This window comes from Sphaeramia orbicularis, chromosome 3 (genome assembly GCF_902148855.1).
Source record: "Sphaeramia orbicularis chromosome 3, fSphaOr1.1, whole genome shotgun sequence".
Lineage (NCBI taxonomy): Eukaryota > Metazoa > Chordata > Actinopteri > Kurtiformes > Apogonidae > Sphaeramia > Sphaeramia orbicularis.
In genome coordinates this window covers 31020850-31042836 of record NC_043959.1, presented here as the reverse complement: position 1 = coordinate 31042836, position 21987 = coordinate 31020850, and positions in this window count along the sequence as shown.

The window sequence follows — 21987 nt, the reverse complement described above, 5'->3', positions numbered from 1 at the left end:
AACAGGACCGCAGTGTACCACATTCACACCTCTTTAAGTACCTCCAAGTGCATAGCTTTGCTAAAGCACCCTATTCATTTCCAGACAAACTAAAAAAAGAGTGTATTAGACACCATATGAGACGGGGAGCCAGACACGATGGGAACAACGTGTCACATATTTAATATAATCCACACTAATAGTTTTTTCTACCCTGGATAAAACTAAATCAGGCAGAGAAGTGGATCAAAAAACTGAGTTCACTGAACAGATATGGATAGATTCTTTACAGTACATGCACACCATATCTATATATCTCAGGTTTTGCCTCATTTAACCCTTAGAGGTCTGAGCCTATTTTGGCTGTTTTTGAGTACTTTTGATTTGGCCTTTATATACTATAAAAAGAAATGTTTACTATACCCATATGTGGTTTCTTTTTTTCAGCACAACTTCATCTATCTCATCTGCCTATTATTTTTTCACTTTAACCTGCTGTATCAACACAAAAGGCCAAAAAACACAAAAAATATAAAATCCAATTTGAAAAATGTATATAATTTATTGCATAAATACACAAAGATGCTTAACAAACCTTTTCAAAGACTTTAAAAGTGAATATTGGTTCCAAATATTAGGCATATAAAATACAAATTGTAATAAATTAAAACTATGCTCAAATATTTGACATAAAAGCATACCTTTACATAGGCGTTTTATATCGCTATAATAACGCTATATCGTTTGTTTGCTCCAAGTTCAAACTGTCATATCTCCAGTTGTGTTTGCTCTATCAACATCAAATAAAGTGCAAGAGTGTTTCAAGTCCACACTTTCGAATGCAATTGTCCCCAGTTGTCTACGTGACTGACTTCTGATGCTATGCTGTTTTGAAAATGTCATGTGATTCAGTCACGGGGTCTTGACCGTGGACTCCTAAAGGTTAAGCTAAAGATTTACATTGTGTACATTTCACAAGAAAGAGCCTGTCCAGAGTTTATGTCTGTATCAGATCCCACTTGAACCCAGCTACAACTAGGCATGTGTTTTGAGAATGTCTCTGTGTCTTTTTGGGGTGATAGTTTTGATATTTTTCAATTGATTCCACTATTTCGGGTCTTCCTGGTGCAGATGTTGTCAATGCCACACCCTGAGCCAAATTCACTTTTCAGCATTTGGAAGTCTGATAAGGTGCAATCATTCACTAACTGGATTAAAGAGATTCAAGGTTCCATCAGATATTTAGCAATGAATTGTCTCCTTTCACAGATTCTTTTCTCACACTCCTATAACCTCAGACATTACAGTATATGTACAGTATAATATCTGCTCTGGATCTGTTCCCTTTCATATTCTAAGTATGCGGTGATGGTTAAATGGAGCAAATTTGCCTGGAATAAATGCATCATTTATGTGTCAGGGTTGATAAGCCTATTTTTCTTCATCAAGTGTCACTATTCATTGTATGAGAGTCTGGTTTTGACCAGCTCTATATGTAAAGCGTCGTGAGACTTTTTTATGATTTGGCGCTATATGAATGAAATTTGATTGATTGATTGATTGATTGATGTGATTGGTGCCTGCAGGTCAGAACGGTGTGTGTGTACCAGAGAGAGAGAGAGAGAGGGAGAGATACGTCACGGTACTTATGGAGAAGTCCCTCACCCCGCTCTTACAATTATCCCCCCTACTCTTATGTATTATTCCCCCAGTTCTATTCATCTCCTCCCAGCCCCCTCACCCTCCCACCCATGTTACAATGTATTGACCCCATCTTATAAGCCCCATCAGTGTGGGTACTACTCTTGTGGTACAGCACGGATGGCACCAACCCCACCCCCCCACCCCAAAACACACACACACACACACTCGTATGACCCCCCCCCCCTCCCCGATCCATGTATACCCCTGAATTCTGGTCTGCACACCTACCTGTCACTATTCACATTCTCAACTGTGCTAAGTAGTTTTAGCAGCTTCAGACATCTCTCACACACAGTATGCTTAAGGATTAATTGTATTAATTTATTTTTGTCTATTTTCAGCATTACAATACATTTAGAAATTGATTTGGGTTCTTGCAGCTTATCTGTTTTTGTCATTGCTTTTCTGTTTTTCTCTTTTTTTATCTGGGGCGCCCAGGGAGTTCTGATGTCTTTGCGTTCTTTATCATAAAAACACTACTCATGCTGTTACTTTGAATTCCCACATTAAAATGTTATTGTGATTCATACTAAACAGAATTAATGATGGAGTAGACATTCGCCAGAGAAGAACAAGCAGATTCAGATCACACAAAGTTGGTATCGATCAAAATTTTACCATCAGAAACAATATACAGTCAAGGAAAAAATTATTAGATCATCAAAGTCATGAAAAACAATGGTTATGCAATCAAGTACTAACTCCTGTGTGTATCATGTGACTAAAACAGACAGAAAAGAAAGCATGGAATGCCTAAAAGCACTGTTTTTGTCAGTACAATGCCATAGCTATTGATGTAAGAACTTAAGTGATTTTGGTTATTATCAAGAAAACATGTAAAATGGATAGATATCAGCTCTGAAATCAAACTCTTATGAGCTAGTTTTGTTGTTATCATTATATTTGTCCAAACAAATGTACCTTTAGTTGTACCAGGCTTTAAAATGAACAAGAAATTGAAGAAAACAAGGGCGATCTGATAATTTTTTTTCCGCGACTGAGTAAATTTTGTTGACTTTTGGAAAAGGTTTTACAGCATCAACATCCACTGCTTATGGGAAATCAGAAGATAATGACCAAAGTTTGTCTTCTTGATACAAGCCTGGGGATAGATGCTGTACCTGCACCTCATAAAAAAACACCATCCCAAAACACTTCCATCCCTGCAGCATCGAGCCCTCCTGTCCACACCAGACAAATGCAGCATAGTTATGACTGATACTTTTTATTTTACAGGGAATTTTCTTTCTAAAATAAAGAAAATCACATAGGATATGAGGCTGTACTGTTCGAGCGTAGGCATACAGATATAATAATTGATGGTGAAATTGGCTGAGATTCTGGAGTCTTGAGGCTCAGACAGGTCAGGGCCGGCTCCGTTCACAATAACAACAATATTTAATGTTATGTGTTACATAATTATGAATGGCCTGAATGGTCCCTTATAACCTCTGGAGTGTGTCAAGGCTGATATAGCTTCTGTACTCTTTATTACTTCTAAAGATTAGATAATGAAAGTAACAAATGGCATCAACATAAAGAAGAAGGAAACAGTAGTAATGCCAGTGAATTCACATGAGTATAATGGGTGAGAATAAGAGAGAAACACGTAGAAAAATCAGTAAAAACAATGGAATGGCACAAGTCAAAGCATAAACACCATGGCAAAGATACAAGATAAAGACATGCAATCTGACATCAACAAGGACTCTGCTTTCCACAATTCCTTTCCTCATAAAATTTTCAGAGCCTTCCGGCCATGGATTACAACATGAAAACCAAACAATATAGCATGAGAAAGATGGCACTGGATAAGCTCTACCATGAGTAAAAAAAAAACAGCAACGGTAAGCCCAAGAATGCAGGAAGATTCATGAGAAAATGAAGATGCCCCAAACAGACCTGATGTAGTATGTTGGAGAATGAAATACAGAGATGGGAAAGACCTGAATAGACCTGGAAAGGAAAAACACAAAAGAGAGAAGGTTATGGCCATATGTGCACAGCTACAAAGGTGATAAGTGAGAATAAGAAAAGAGAAACTGTAAGAACTGAAACCCAACCGTTTTATAAGAGATACAGTGAGTATAGCAAAGACTGTGTGGAGTACCTTTCAAAGAACAACAGACAGAACTAGAAAAGCACTGGGAGATAGCAGACCTCCGCCAAGGCAGATCTGGCCCCCCCCCCGCCCGATCACCACCAAAGTTTAATGATTTGTTCCTTGTGCCAGTATCAACATTTCCTGAAGATTTCATCAAAATTCGTCTATTCCTTTTTGAGTTATCTTGCTAACAGTCAAACAAACAAACCCTGATGAAAACATGACCTCCGCTGTCCTTGGTGGAGGTAACAAGTGGTGCCAGGCACAACAACCCCACCCCTTGCACGTATTGTAGCTTATTTTGGTATCGATCCAGTTGATGTCATCATGTCTATACGTGTGGTGATGTCAGCATATTAATTGCTTCTATATACAGGGTGGGGAAGCAAAATTTACAATATTTTGAGGCAGAGATTGAAAGACAGTGTATGACCAATTAGTTTATTGAAAGTCATGAGAATTTATTTGCCACAAGAAAACTGACATAATAGAAAATGTTTTTATTCTATGTGTCCTCCTTCTTTCTCAATAACTGCCTTCACACACTTCCTGAAACTTGCGCAAGTGTTCCTCAAATATTCGGGTGACAACTTCTCCCGTTCTTCTTTAATAGTATCTTCCAGACTTTCTCATAATAGTTTTGCTCATAGTCATTTTCTTCTTTCCATTATAAACAGTCTTTATGGACACTCCAACTATTTTTGAAATCTCCTTTGGTGTGACGAGTGCATTCAGCAAATCACACACTCTTTGACGTTTGCTTTCCTGATTACTCATATGGGCAAAAGTTTCTGAAAAGGTATGGATAATAGTGTTAGGTATGATTATGACATCAATATATGTTTGGTTTCAAAACAACTGACGTAGTGCCTGCTGAGAAAAAACAACTAAATGTTCATTGTAAATTTTGCTTCCCCACCCTGTATGTGTCAAGTTTGAAGTAAATTGAAACAAAATTGATGTTTTTATAGGCATGTGAAATTTTGCCCATTATAAGTAAATGGAAAAAAAGACTTTAAAAATTCATTAAAAAATTTAACTTTGACTTACTTTCCCCAAAATGCAATGAGATCTATTCTGGGTCACTGGCAATCTATAATCCCAATTTGGTATGAATTCAACCAACAGTTTTCCTGCTAGAGTGTTAACAAACATAAAACAAACAAGCTGAACCAAAAACAATACCCCTCGCCTCTCCTTCGGGGGGGCAGGGTGATTAAAGAGGGAATCAATTACGTGAAAGTGATGAATCCTAAAGCACTGGACTCAACCCATTCACTCACCCAAGCCTTACACTGGTCAACAACATATTTATTGTTTAAGTTTTTTGAGCTGATTTAAGTTAATTTTGGTGTGCTGAATCCAAAAATCATATTAATTTTGCTCAATCAGGTCAACTTTCTGAACTATGCTACATATTGGCTTTTTAACATTTTTGCTTACATTTATGGGCATTTTCACATCATATGATACAAAATTCTTTTATATATCTTGCAATAAACAAGTTCTGAAGATTTTACTTTTGCCAATTTATGATTGTTTTTTTTTAATATTACAAGTGAATGAAATGGCTTCGACTAGAAGATCTTGCAAAAATAAGCCTGACGTATTCTGCTTCATCTGCGGTGAATACACCATTGTACCTAACAGGAATCCTGTGTGAAAATGATTTTTTTTCTCTCAAAACCTATTTTGGGTGAGAACTATATAAAAAAATCAACTGATAAAGTCACAAAAATGTAATCAATTTTGTGAGAAGATCAGATTTTTCAAAATCAAATTAACAAAAAAATCCTGACCTGATTGAGAAAAACAGATGTCATTTTTGGATTTAGCGGGGCAAAAGGGTCCTAATTCAGTTGAAAAAAACTAGACAACTTGCAAAAAACATTTTTTTGTAACCCAGTGTTATCGTCTTCTTGACACTGACTTTGACACTTGACACTAGAGCAGGGGTGTCCAACCCTGGTCCTCAAGGGTCAGTATCCTGCATGTTTTAGATGTTTCCCTCTTCCAGCATACCTGACAGTCATTATCAGGCTTCTGCAGAGCTTGACGATAGGCTAATCCTTTGAATCAGGTGTGTTGAAAGAGGGATACGCCTAAAACATGCAGGATACCAGCCCTCGAGGACCAGGACTGGACACCCCTGCTTTAGATTAACACCATTGAACTTCCTCTGATGTTCCTTCTGTGCATAAGATGCTTAACATACTCAATTTAATTCATTTAAATTTCTATTTTATTTTACTTATTTGTGTTTTCTTTGGTTACCGTCTTTTTCCTCACACTTGCTTAGGTGAGATAATTTTATGATTCATGTGGGGGTTTTATTGTGCAAGGAAATAAATAAATATACATCAATGAAATGCATATGTTACTTTAATATCAGGGTAACACATTTTGGACCACGGCCACTTGACGCCACTATGGGACGTAAAAATGGACTATAAAAGGCTGCTAAGTCAATTGGCAATGTGTATGCTTCTCTTTTCCTTTTACAGCCTCATTATGGACACACACAAGTGGACCATGACCGTCTGAGTTGACCTCCATGTCAGATGTTCTTGGGCCATCTCACTTGGTCTATAAAGTCTATACTGTAACTCATACAAATAAATGCTATTATGGCTGCAGTAAAGGCTGGTTCATGTTCTGTGCAGTATTACTAACATTACCAACTCAAAGTAATTTCCATTTATGTAGTCCATCATAGTCATTTTATTTTCACCAATTTTCTGCTCTAAATTCTTGTCCCTTAAACATTAGTTACTAATAGTTAGATGACTTCAAAGTGATGAGTATTACTGGCAGTTGCATGATAGCAAATTCTAGCTTCTATCAAACTGGGTTTATTTTGGTACCTGGCACTTTACCAGCTTTTTTTGACCAAATAATAAAAGAGAAATTTAGACATATATCCCCCCAGGATGTACCTAATGATGACCTCAGATAAATGCAAAAAAAAATTATGCTCTTGCTCTGAACCATCCCAAAATTTATGAATTTTTAAGAAAATAGAACCAAAATTGGGACATGAAAATCTACCTAGGTGTCAGTGCATTTGATCTGGAAAACATGGCTTGAAATGGTCTTATATACCGCTATAAATAAAGAGACTGTGTTAAATTTGTCGATCCTAGTGGTTTTTCTAATCCAGACATGTGGGTTTTCCATTAATCTCAGTCTCATTCCAGGTTTTGCGTGTAACCCATCGTGTCCACTGGTGTTACATGTGGAACCTGCCCATTTAAACATATATAAATCGCGAGTGGTTTTGCAACAGTGGCCATTTTTGTGGAACACTCTGCCTTGGATAATTAGTTTGATTCCCAAAATGTACCTGTGAGAGAATAAAAAGATATTCGAAAAAACAGTAGCGCATAATTTTCATGTCCTTTTTACCATGTTACATGCAGATTTTTGTATAAAAATACTATAAAAATTATATGAAAATGTGTTCTATATGAAAAATGGTTTCTCTTTTATCTCAGTAAATATTTATTTTTAAAATAGACCCCAAGTGCTTCCAAACTTGTTTCATAACATTAGTCTACATCTGGTTTGAATTTTTAGCCCCCATGTCCTATTTTTAGGGACTAGTTTCATAGAAGCACCCAATAGAAAAAAAATTGAAGAAGAATTGGCTTGAATTAGGAAGTGAGATGAGTATTAAAGCTATACCTACCGATGTGGCATGTCTCACAGCACTTAGTAAAAGTTTGAACATGAACAACCCGCCTCCCTCCAAAGCCCCGCCCCCTTCCCTCTGCGTGAGCTCTGAGGCTCCTCTTCCTCTCTCCTCATGCGCGATGGAAACGGAGGAGGAAGCAGAGGTGGAGGTCCGGTCCGTTTTGGCGTGTCCGCGGACCCCTCCCTCAGTAATCAGATGCATCATCCACCTGCCGCGGGCCCGCAGCTCCTGTTCCATCAGTAGACCTGGTCTGTGCAGTACTGGGTCAGTGTCTTCACTGCAGTGCCCAGGGGACGGGCGCGCGCACTGTGAACGCGCGGCCTCCGCAAATTTTCCGTGGACATTTGAAGTTCCATAGTCCATGCAATTATCATCCTGCATCATCTTACATTGTGTGACACCATGTACATGCACCTGTATGAGTCCCACCGTCATAAAAGCTGAGCTTTATGCAGACCTGTTCAGTCCAGTACAGCTGACTTCCAGACTTTTATCTCCATCCTTCATTCATCAGACTCCCGTTTGTGCCCCTCAGTTGTCGTTTCTGTTCATAAATCCGTTTAATCCCTTCCACATGTGCATGTCAGTTCTATCCAAACACATCCTAGACAGTAGACTGTGGTCAGTGACAGGAGAAGCAGCGCCAGTGAAGCGTCAGATTCAGAGGGACACATATCGGATGCTGGACGGCCGTAATGGATGATTGACAGGAGGCTCAGTCAGGTTCGGCCAATTATTTTACTCGGACCGACTAAAATGATTGGTCAGACTGTGATCAGAAATATATGAGAATTAAACATTTTTGAGTTTCAATACCTGGTGGATTTCTTTTACATTTTAGTTTGACACACACTTATTAGGAGCATTTTAAGATGACAAAAGAAAAGTGTAAAAATGCCACATCATACGGTATAGCTTTAAGGGAACAATGTTTGTATTTGTATCGATGGAAACAGTAGATTATCAGGAAAAAAAAAACTAGCACAAGCAACAGAAGACCTGAAACACAAGTTTGTTCCAGAGAAATGCCTCTCCTGTCTGCAGTTAAGCCACTATTTACCAAATTTATCATATACAGGGGGTTTATATGTAATATGAAAACCATTTAGCGTAACATATGATAACTGACATGTCCGGTCTTGTTTTTTGAGCATATATTCCATCATAATAAAATATGTGACACTGCTATGTGTTACTGGTCACTGAACAGGAACCACTTGGTGTGTAAAGTCAAATTGGCTTACAAATCACAGTTGGAGTGTGAAAGATAGCTCAGCAAGACTCAGAAGTCTGTCAGACACTTTGTGAATTGTCATATAAGTTTGGAGCTTTGATACAAATGATCAAAGGAAATGTTGGAGATAATGCAGCTGGAAATTCCTTCTGTTTTATTTATCCTCTTGCTGTGAGAAGGCTCTCTTCAAATGTGCTGCATTGTGGTCACACAGCGGAAACACATGATTCCTCCACTAAGAACTGAGCTATCACAGCCACACCAGGCATGCCTTCAGAAATAATATGTTACTGTGATTGATTCACTGAAGATTAAATGCGGCTGAGCATATACAATTAGTACATGGTCTTTAGATATGCATATTGCCAATATGCCATTTCTGCTACATGAAGAATACAGATTAGACACTTGGATCAGATAATTATTTCTACATTCAGATCGTCAAGCAGATAGATCCCTTGAGCATCAGGTGACTTTGTATTTGGCAGTTATCAAGTCAATGAAAACATAAATAATGAAAGTAAATAAGCACCTGCGTTCCAGAATACCAATGAAAGGCTTTTGGGGAAACCACACTGTGCAGCTGTAACCTCATAGTCACAGATAAACTTTAATTTTACAACTAGATTTATTCAAAAAGAATATGAAGACAGTTAAAAAGGTCATTTGGCGAGAAATGCACGAAGCATGCTGCAATAGTAAGAGGAAAAAAGGAAAGAGGTTGTCAAACATTTGCCAAAAATCAGTTGACTGTAGCATGAAGCGTTCAACATCACTGCTCACTGAGTCTGTTCTCATTCAAGTCATCCCATTCTAGCACTTGGTCATGACCCTTTGGCTTCCATTTTCATTGCTCAGGGTAGCCCTGTAGCAACAACTTTCAGGATACTAGAGTGAAGTCGGTGTAAGTCCTTAGACGTGGGAAGTTTACGACATCAGCCAGATAAAGTTGTTAAGTGGAGAAAACCCTGAGGCGGTTGCAGTGGTTATAGAAGAACACCAAAGACTGTGGACACCTAAGAGACCAGGGTCCTGTTCCTGAAAGGAGGTTTTGTGAAACCTCTGAGTTTGTTAACCCTGGTTTCACAAAATTAATTGAACTCTGAGTCAGTTACCATGGCAACTTACTGTGAATCTAACCTTCCTTAACCCATAAAGACCCAGCGCTACTTTTGTGGCAGTTCCCAAATGAAGTTTTCTCTCTTATTTAACCTTTCTTAAGTTATTTATCACCATTTAATGTAATATTAGCCTCTGTATTTTGCATTTTTCCAATGAAAATCAGGTATTTTCCCATATTTAATTCACTGATCATGTAGATGTTCATAAAAGCTCAGATTAAACAGAAAAAAGGGGAAAAATGTGACTTTTTCAACAAAATGTTCCATTAACTGAGCATAAGCCTAGTGTTTCCATCCACTGTCATTGATCCAAGTCCATGGTTTTTACTGGCAAATCAATGTTGTAGAAGTTCATGGTGTTTCCACGGTAACTATGGAGCCTATGAACATCCAAATGGGTCATATCTGATGACTATGAATAGACAACAAACTGCATTTTACACCAATTATTTACATGTATTGATAGGATTAGTGGATCAATGGATATTACAGATTTCAGATCAGTAGATGCCTTTCTTTATCAGCAGATGTTTGGGTCTTGATAAGTTAAAATACCTTTAGCCTCATAGCGCAATTGCCTAAGTCATCCAATATTTGACTTAGACAATACAATAAGTGTATTTTACTGCAAATATTTACTTGTATTGATAGGAATAGTGGATCAACAGGTATTAAATATTTTAGTACAGTAGATGGGATTGGTCGCTGGTGGCTGTTTGGGTCTTTATGTGTCGAACAGAACCTTATGCGTGTCTCCTCCCTCCTTCTGTCTGAATGAGCTCTCTGATTGGCTGCTCCAGATGATATGATAGTGTGTATCCAAAGGGCAGATGCATCTACATACAAAGTGAGATGCACTCACTTTTAATTGACATGCATTTCATCACCCATACACTTTCTGTGTTAAATTGGATGTAAATATAGAGGTGAATGAACAGGCTAATGCCCCTGTGATCATCCTATGTCTGTTTGTTTTTTGTTTACTTGTTTGTTTTAATGATGTCTATGTCATCATTATGTGTATTTTTTAAAATTTTTTTAATTTATAGTGAACGAGCACTGTATCAATGTTGGCTGTTTTATGTCTTGTTCTGTCACCTGCCTAGGGACTGCAGATGAAAAGTAATTATTTTTACTAATTCTGGCAGATTTACATGGGTGTATTTCATATACAACAATGTTCATAAATTTGCATGGTCCCTATTAAATACACCAATAAAATAAAACATAAACATGCAGCAGAAGTCTTAAAGTCTCTGATGGTCAGTCACTTGTGTTTCGTGGCGTATTCAGATACTGCAGTCTGCATCGTCAGGCAGATGCTGATTTTCACTTCTCTGGATTTAGAGAGATGCCAGGAAAAAACGATAAATGCTGTTGGATTGGAGTTGTGTAAGTAATTACCAGATGGCTGATGGCATCTCCTTAAAGAAATTCTCCTTAAAAATTGAGCTGAATAAAATCTGTCCATTTTTTTTATTCTTTGTTATGAGTGGATATATTTATAGGCCAACAGTGTGACATGCACATTCAGACAGCTGTCAGGTCATCAGGACAGCCCATCTGCAAGAAAAGTTTCAATAAATACACAGTGAATGTGTATGAATAAAGTAATAAAAGAACACTATGTTCACAGGTACTGCAGACACATGATCAATGAATCAAATCTTGTATGATGTGTAGAGTTGCACTGAGGGAAAATACAGTTGTGTTATACCTATAGGATGATGTGAATATTTAAAGGTAAGCAAGTGTGGTTTGTGTCGATATGTTTAAGTTCACCCATAGGCTACATGCTGCTGATGTGTTCAGGTTTAATAAGATGGTGTCAAAATGAAGATGATTAAAAAGTTAAAAAGTTGCCTCATGCATTCCCAGAAGTCTGTAGCCTATTGATGCTTTTTAGTGCATGTTACTTTTTGTTACTGTCAAGTTATAAAATAAATATTATACATTAAAGAAATCCACAGTAATCCTTTGAATACATTATTAATATCTTACTGGTTTGTTTTTAAAGCTACACTGAGCTAAGTTTTATTCTCAATGGCTGCAATTTTTGAGACCAGTGTGCATATACTGTAGTCTGCAAACGTATGCATATGTTTTTGCATGAAAATAGCAGCACAGCATTGTCTAGGTGTCTGTCAGATGTTCGAAAATGACACTCTACTGGTACCCTGCGCATCACAATATGACACCCTGACCAGGCATGTGACAAGCTGTAAGTAAGGACATGTTGGTTTGACGCACATCACACAGACAGACTGGACAGGCCCCACTCACCTCACCAGTTCATCCTAAATATAAGTTTCTATATGAACCATACAAGGGCCATCATAGAAGCGTATGTATCTGAGCAGTGGTTCTCAACCAGGGGGGTGCAAGCACATGGGGGGGTGACAGTGTTGTGTGTGCGTGAGGATGCGTTAGCAACTATTGTTGTACATCACATCATTATAAATAATTCAGCACATACTCTCTGCTCACACATTGAGGTCTGTGAGTGTGAGTGTGAGTGTGTGTGTGTGTGTGTGTGTGTGGGGGGGGGGGCATGTTGTCTAGCACCCCAACCACCCACCCCTGGTGCTCACTTTCACTTTCTCACAGCTTTATCTACAGAGCTATATAACCGACCACATCCTCTTATAGGTTTGTTGTGTTACTTTTAGAAACCCCCACCCCCACCCTGATCCCATGATTTTTTTTCGGGCATGGGGGGGGGGTGCCAGTTGGCTCATGATGCCGTTAGTGGGGTGTGGTTCAGAAAAGGTTGAGAAACCCTGTATTAGAGGAACTTGACACTTATATGAACTGTGGCAGTGTGGAGTAGCTTGTCTAGACTTCGGTCTTTTAGAGATAATGTAAATCATTCTTCAACAGCATTGTGATTGAACAAAGAGGCACAGTTAGCTGTAGACTAACGGACATGAAGTGTTTCACTGCACAGACAACCTTCCTCACTACTGTCATTAAGCTCCATAACTCCTCCCTCTATCTCGAACTCTCTCACAGTTAAATGGCTTTTAGCTTGTGCAGTAACACCATGTTTAGGTATCATTTATATTATTATTATTATCATTCCGACACGTGTAAAGAGGTGCAGTGGACCATAAAAAAATAGCTGATTCTTTGCAGCCCCTATATTCCTATATTCAGAACAGTTATTTGACTGGTCACTGCAGCGTAAAACATTGCCTGTCTCTTACAGCTGTAGTGGCTAGAATTTACATGGATTGACTTCTTCAATAGAGTCCCATTTCACCATCTAAAGGAACTGTCAACATCACTACTATCAATTACCACGTCCTCCATGTGTGACGTAGCCTGTAGCTAAACAGATCATCTAAATGTATGGAGCCCACTGCCTTCAGAAAGCTCCATTAATTACTCTTTTGATACATACATACATTTATTCTAAGAAGTGTTTTTTGTAGGATTATTATCTGAAGCAGGAGAAAAGGTTGTGTTGTATTTTAGGTTTGTGTATCAATGTAATACACAGCAATAACTTGAAAACTAAATTATAAAATAAAAATCAAAAAAGACAAATGTCATTTACATTTGTATAGTAATAGAATAGTTTTTTCTATTTTTTTTTTTCTGGCGTAAACCCTCAAAATATTCAAAATAAGATAAGATTTTATTAGGCCCACAGTGGGGAAATTTGCAAAAATGAGTAAATGCAGCGTGATTGTATGTTCATAACCATTACACATCTATTTCGGTCTCATTTTATTTTGCTTATTTATGTATAATTGTTCAGTGATCAGTAGCTGTTAATAGTAGAGTTAAATCAGAAAGTACTTTAACTATCATTATTAAAAGGAATGCACAAGTATTAGTATTGTGAAATAGAAATGAAGAGGATGACCAACGTATGGACTTATGATGCATTGGATATATGTCACTGTATGCATATTAATGTTCTATTAATGTTCACTGAAATGTGTGTACACTCAATATGTAATGGACATACTGATATTATTATCAATATTTTGTTTTATTCACCATAGAACTTATTGAGGGTGGTAGGAGAGGGTTAGAAGGGGTTTTTTGTTTGTTTGGCATGTTATACAGTTGTGTTTATGATTGTATGTTCATTAAAATGGAAAATCAAGACTATAAATATATATATACACACACACACACACACACACACACACACACATATATATATATATATATATATATATATATATACATACATATATATATATATATATATATATATATATATATATATATATATATATATATATATATATATATATACACACACACAGGGTGACACAAAAAAACCGGAACTTTTTAACAATCCAATAAAACCAAGAGTGATGGAAGAAAAATATTTTATTCATAGTAATTGAAACCTTAAAACATGCCGTTTAAGAAACAATGATGGAATTTTCATTTTTTAAAAATTACTTCCTGTAGATGGCGTCCTCCTGTACGAATGCATTCTTGAAATCTGCTGTTGAGATTCCTCATTGACCGCTGCAACATCTCAGCTGGGATACTGTGAATTTCATCCTGAATTCTCTGTTTTAACTCATCCAGAGTTCTTGGTCGAGTCGTGTACACTTTACTCTTGAGATAGCCCCACAAGAAAAAATCACAAACGGACAAATCTGGCGATCTAGGGGGCCAGGGAACGTTACCGAATCTTGAGATCACACGGTTACCGAACAATTCTCGCACAGCCGCCAGTGGTTACTAAAATGGGGGTGTGTTTACTTGCTCAAGGTCACTGTCTCTTGCTGCCACTTGCTCATGTCTGCCAATACGCACTTCAAAAATTCCCGTTTTTTTTGGGTCACCCTGTAATTTAAAAAAAAAAAAGAAAATTCCATCATTGTTTCTTAAATGGCATGTTTTAAGGTTTCAATTACTATGAATAAACTATTTTTCTTCCATCACTCTTGGTTTTATTGGATTGTTAAAAAGTTCCCGTTTTTTTGTGTCACCCTGTATAAAAGGAACGCACAAACTTTATCAGGCTGAACTCTACTTTTTTAGGACAGACAAAGGATTTATGTAAACTTTGTCGACTCAGTAGCAATAAAATAAAACAAGCCAGGAAAACACTAAGCAAATCTGATGGTGAGAACATGAAAACTAGGCAATTTGTACAGAGATGACCCTGACCACCCCCGACAAAGACAAATACACGCTGACATTAGATAAATATACTTCTCTTTCACCCTCTTGTTTCAGTTGAATTTCTCCACATCTCCATTTGTTATATCCATGTTTTACAATTGCTGTGCAGATTTGTATAATTGTGGTCTCATGACATTTCAACCCTTTTTAACTGTGGCTCCCACTGATTGCCTATTCAGTACGGGTGGTAAATAAGTTTGTTTTTTTTAGATACTAATTTGTTTTTTTGCTGTGTTTATAGATATCAGATGGCTCTTCAATCAGTACCATAGAAACAAACCATATGAAAGTTTATGTTTCTAAAAATATTAACCTCAAGTTTCAGTACCAGGTCAACATTTTCATTCTTCCCTCGACTTCTTTTACACATAGGTATGACAGATAGGGGTGTAAGAAAATATCAGTTCTGCAATATATTGTGATATTTAATTTCACGATACTGTATCGATATTAAAAAATAACTATCGATATTTTTAGGTATTTATTCAAATGCAGACATGGTGGAGGTTTGGTTTTCTTTTTTGTTTATATTTTATGTATTATTATTTAACACTGTTTTATTAAATAATGGTTATTTGAAGCATCCTAAACGTGTTTTTCATTATCTGAGAGTGGCAGATTTTAGTTCCTTTGGAAATTAGGAGAATTAGAAAAAATTGTGTGATATAGCAGTAGATCCTGTTCTGATCAAATAAAAATGTGTTTAGTATTTGTACATATTTCTGGTGTAATTCAATTCTTCCAGGAAATAATCTTAAAAAAAAAAAAACAACAACAAACAAAAAATTGCTTTTTTAACAGTATCATGATATATCATGATATATTGTATTATGATCTGTATCATATTGTCAGATTCTTGCCAATACACCCCCCTAATGATGAGTAGTATTTTTTTTTTTTTGGGGGGGGGGGGGTTGCATTGATTACAACTTTAGTAACACATCTTGAGAGTCAGGAAAATATAATTCAGTTAAGATCTGTTTCAGAAAGCAGGTTAATAAGCTCAGCGGTTAACACAGACCTAAACCCTGAGATGGGAAACTCTGAGTTTTAGGTTTCAGAATAGTTGATCAGGGTTAGTTCAATCAACTCAAGTCTGTTCACATTGAGTTAAACACAGTACTGTACATGCATGCATTTGTTAGACCACAGTATATGTACATTTGTGTCAAAAACCCAGCAGCTACAGATGAAAAAAAATAGCATAGTTGAGTGAAAAAAAATATATTAATAACTTCTTTAACTTTGGCCATTCATTCTTCTTTTACAATGTATTTCCTTAGTGGATTGTGTCTCTTTTAAACCTGACATTAACAGAACTAAGATGCAACAGAAGGCAGCGATAGGCTATAGACTCTTTACATTGCATTCAGTAAAATAAAATAAAATAAAATAAAATACAAAATCCACTGAAAATATACACAATGAATGAGTGAAAATGCATAGACTTTATTCAGTGCTGAGTATAAAACTATGAGGTGTAATGTGTGAACATGAGTGCAGAGATCACTGTTCATATTACTCACTGCAGCACAAAGTAGTGACACCAATACTTTATTTATTATTCAGCCAGTTTTTATAAAGAGATACTAGTCAGTTAGTAATTTAGCAGTTACCTTTCTCCATCTGCGTAACCGTCTGAATCCAGAGGTAAAGTGACCACTATCAAATGAGCATGAGTTTAACTTTATGCTGTTGAGAGAAGTGACTGACCTCACTGTGGAGCTGATGTAATATTCCACTAATAATATTCCAAGAGTAACTGACCATTTATAACCCCAGAGCTGCTGAAACACTCCCATTCCTAAACTCTAATGACTATATGTGGATCATGGATGTATCTGTGCTTTGGATGTGCACTGTCATATTATCTGTGAATGAGGGAATGAAGCTGGGTATAAGAGAACACTTTCAGACAGCAGGAGGGAGGAGACATGCAGAAACTCAGGGTTTGTAAAAGAAAACCTGCCAGTGAGCATGTTAAGTTCACACAGTAAGTTCCTGTAGTAACTGACTCAGAGATACACTGAACTCACTTTGTGAAACCGAAAACCCCAAGTTTCCCTCACTTCAGGGAACAGACAGACTCAGAGAGTTCACTGCTTCGGGAAACAGGGCCCAGATTTCCTCTCCTAGTGATTCCATTGAGTTTCATTCATAAAACACCACTGTCTCAAGGCACTTCTCAAATTAAGGTTGAGGTCTTAAAATAATATATGGTGAAGAAACCAAAAAAAAGAAAAGAAAACCTCAGAGTGAACACATGACGACAGCATAGAGGGAAGATGATAGAACCGGGCTTCAGGTAGACAACCACCTGCCTCGGCGAGTTGGGGCAGTTGGGGTGAGTCAAAAGAAATGAAAAAGAAAAAGAAAAGCTGTGAGGAAAAGTAATAAATAGCACAGACACTGACGACACAGTCAGACACTAGACAAGTTTGAACACAGAACCACTCACGTCACAGAGTATAACAGCACTGTTACACTGAAAAAAGAAGAAAAAAAAAAAGAATTTGTAGCATCTAAATATTGTTTTTATTTTATAATTAAATTCTATTCAACTTTTTCATTCTGCTGCCTTTACTTATTACTTATTTACTTATTTCCACAGAACCTGTGGATTTGGGGATGGATGGACCTGTTCATAGATGCGCTATAGCAGGGGTGTCAAACATACGGCCCGTGGGCCAAAACGAGTTTCCAAATGTTCCAGTATGTATTTGCAAGGGGAAAAATGATACTAAAGTTATTAAGAGTCAAAGGTGTCAAATTTCTTTTAGTTCAGGTTCCATATTCAGCCCAAATATGATCTCATGTAAAATAAAAGCATAATAACCTGTAAGTAATGACTCCAAATTTTCTTCAAAGTTTAATGTAGAAAAATAAATCAATCAATATAAATCAATCAATCAATCGGTAAATAAATTGGCTATAAATCATGAAAAACGTAGCATTAAATCATGAAAATATTTACATTAATAAACTATCCTTTAACAAATTATTAACAAATAATGACACCAAATTTTCTTCTTGGTTTAATGTGAAAAAATAAATGAGTACCAAAAACCCAAACTATACATATATATATATATATATATATATATATATATATATATATATATATATATATATAGTGTCCAACCTCAGAAGCGATGGCGCGTAGCGAGAAGCCTTGCTTATGCAGCTCAACAGTCTGACCATGTTCAAAGAGAGAAATTTTTTTTTGCCTTTGCCATCAGGAGGTCATGACAGTGTGAATACCTGACAGAAAATGACATTGAATCCACATTTTTGCACAGATTTGGGCTTTTAAAGGCTGTGGTCTTAAACTTTTGATCAGCTGATGAACAGCCTATTTCAGTTGAATGGTTGTTTTCAGTAAATTGCTTACTTCAATTTTTTTTTTCTCACTCCCATTTCTTCTTTTTGCATTTTGAAAATCTACTTAAAACCTCCTTAAGATCCGAATGTGCACAATGTAATTTCGTACAGTTTTTCAGCTGGTCTTAAAATTTTGATCAGGTGTGTATTCTAGATTCCACAGGGATGCAATGAGGAGAAGCTAATAGTGCAGAAATGTGTTCTGTCTTTCTGACTCTTGTTATCAATCACTTCTCATGAGAATTATTTGAGAGTTGTTATGACATCCTGTCCAAGTAAGTAACAAGTGCATGGAGTAGTTTTTGTCTCTTTGGGACACTGGGATGTTTCCTGATTTTGGAAATATTATGGAAATAAAGGAAGGTTGTCAAAGACATCTCTTTCATGTGTATTCCATAAATCACAATTTCTGCCAAACAGTGATGAAGTAACAATGTAGTATATTCTCTCTTATATTCTTCAAACACATCATGATTCCTGACAGAAGGGTTTTGAACAGATTTGCATAACATTAGGATTAACACATTGTGTTTAAAGTGTAATTTCAAGTAGGTGGTCACACCCACAATCCTGCTAACATACTGTCTGCAAACACACAGATAGTCTGTCTCCAGGGGAAAAACACAGCGCTTTGTATCATTGCTCTAACTTTTTCTTGTCGGTTCACATGTCATTCTGGCCTTAATACCCAAAGTTGCACGAATCTAATAGTTACAGCTACACTGAAGTTAGTAATAACATACCAAGAATTTGGCACACATCAAAGCTTTTCCTTTTCCAGGGATGTCATGTGATCATTCTGGTGGATGGTCATGAAATGTGGTGAAAGGATGGGGCATGGGCCAAGAACAAACCCCACACATCTGGGAGAAGAACCACAAAAAAGGGCAGAGCCTGGAAGTGGTCTTCACCATCATTAACAGTGAATGTTTAACTTACAGTAGTAAAAGTCAGTTAAATGACAAAAAAAGTGGCATCAAATGACAATAAAGACAAAACCGCTATCATTTGTGGTGCTTTTGGGTCTTCATAAAATTGTGAGTGAAATCAATAATGGATTGTGGATCTTCTAGTTTGTGTCATGGAAGGTGTCTTGCACTCTGGACACGATTTGGATGAAAACACAGGGATCAGTGAATTGGGGTTGAAGCAAGTTGATTTCAAAACGACTGAGATAACAGACCACACTTTGAGTCTGCTTCAATCTGTCTGCCAAGTATAGATGAGCAATGTTTTTTATGCATTTCATAAAATCACCAGGCCAATAACGTGAAAGGTCAATTGTTACGTCAGTGGCTGGTTTTACCTTTCACATATGCATTTTCTTTATTTTACAGTGAGGGTATATTCATCTCCACAGGTGGTATGTTAAAATAGAACCTTAACATTTTGCAGTTTCGTTGTCATTTTCATTATTTGAATGCTACTGCACTTTGTTTCTCACACACTAAAAAAAAAAAAAAAAACAACTTATCAATGTCAACTGTATCCCATTACTTTACAATTCTTAAAATATCAGACACATGCACATAAACCACGATGCTGAGGAAAGTGCCACAAGTTTGACCCAAACTTTGTGTTTAAATAGCGTGAGCGTAGAGGTTTTTTGTTGTTGTTGTTGTTGTTGTTTTTTAATCATGCATTGCTAAATCTCTGTGGCATTACTTGAAAGCTTTTGTGTCTTAAACACTTTTCAAACTGAACAGTTCAGTTTATTTTTGAGTTATTTTCTGATTTTCTTCCTGGTGTGACTGTGAACATGTTATACAACAGCCACAGTTTACTCAAAGATCCTCTGGCAGTTAAAAAGAGTGGCCAATTATGCAGATTTTAGTTCCACAAATCAACAGGAGAGGTCCACTTTAATGTTTTCCCCCTGCATTTGTTCCCTCCATTGCTTCCCCTCGGCATGCTTATTAATTGTGTCAAAAATGCTGCAAGTCTCCCACACAGTTGATACCATAACACATCTTTAATAAATTGTAAACTGGGCAATTATCATTGGTAAAATCCCCCTGCTGAACTTGGATCTTACAAAGCTAGAAACACACAAGTAAAAGCAAAGCTGTGGCTCCAGTTAGGTCCAATGTTTGGGTTGTGTTCTATGCAAAACGATTAAGTAAAGGATTTGTGTCGCTCTCACATTATTTATACTCTGTCTTTCTTGCCAGTCACTTGATCCTGCCCTCCTTTAGCACCAAATTTGTTTTACAACAAGGCAGTTCTGTTGATCCTCCAAATTAAATAACTGACAAATCACAGCAGCATACAAATGATGTGTTAGTTCTCCTGCTGTGAGTGGAGGTAGCACAGCCTAGAGATAAAATCCCATGACAGGGATTAAGAGGTGCCAGCACAGCTTGGGCACCTACAGTTAAAAAAAATACTGACCTGATCCTGCTGGAACACCAACACAACTTTAAAGATTAGCATGACATAACCAAGTCAATAAGATAGCATTTCAAAGCATAAATGGTTTATAAAGGGAGTTTTGTAAGAAGAGATGACATTAACATTTGCATAGAGCATGGTGTACAATTTTCAGAGATTGTACCGAGTGTTATTTTCATGGTAGGAGTTCTCACAACACCCATGCCAGCCTGGTATAAAGATTTTATTTTGCAGTAGGGAGGTATAGGTGTGGGTTTAGGGAGGAATATAACATATAGGCTTTGCAGCGTGTTACTCCCCAGGATGATGAACTGATAGTATAGATGTGCAGTAGGCAGTTCAGGAAATAACGATGATAATTTTGAAAAGTTAAGGTACAAAAGGTGGCAACAAATATATACTCTATACTATATGTATATAAAAAACACCACATTAACCCATAAAGACCCAGTGCTACTTTTATGGCAGTTAAAAATGATGTTTTCTCTATTTTTAACCTTTAAGTGATTTATCACCATTTCTAGAAATTTTATGCTCTGTATTTTGCACTTTTAAGGGAAAATCATGTATTTTCCTGTATTTAATTTACTAATCATGCAGATATTCATAAAAGCTCAGAGTAAATACAAAGGTTAGTAGTAGTAGTAGTTTATTCGTCCATTTAACAGAACATGATACAGGGTGGGGAAGCAAAATTTTACAATATTTTGAGGCAGGGATTGAAAGACAGTGTATGACCAATTAGTTTATTGAAAGTCATGAGAATTTATTTGCCACAAGAAAATTTACATAATAGAAAATGTTTTTATTCTATGTGTCCTCCTTCTTTCTCAATAACTGCCTTCACACGCTTCCTGAAACTTGCGCAAGTGTTCCTCAAATATTCAGGTGACAACTTCTCCCATTCTTCTTTAATAGTATCTTCCAGACTTTCTCGTAATAGTTTTGCTCATAGTCATTCTCTTCTTTACATTATAAACAGTCTTTATGGACACTCCAACTATTTTTGAAATCTCCTTTGGTGTGACGAGTGCATTCAGCAAATCACACACTCTTTGACGTTTGCTTTCCTGATTACTCATATGGGCAAAAGTTTCTGAAAAGGTATGGATAACAGTGTTAGGTATGATTATGACATCAATGTATGTTTGGTTTCAAAACAATTGACGTAGTCCCTGCTGAGAAAAATCAACTAAATGTTCATTGTAAATTTTGCTTC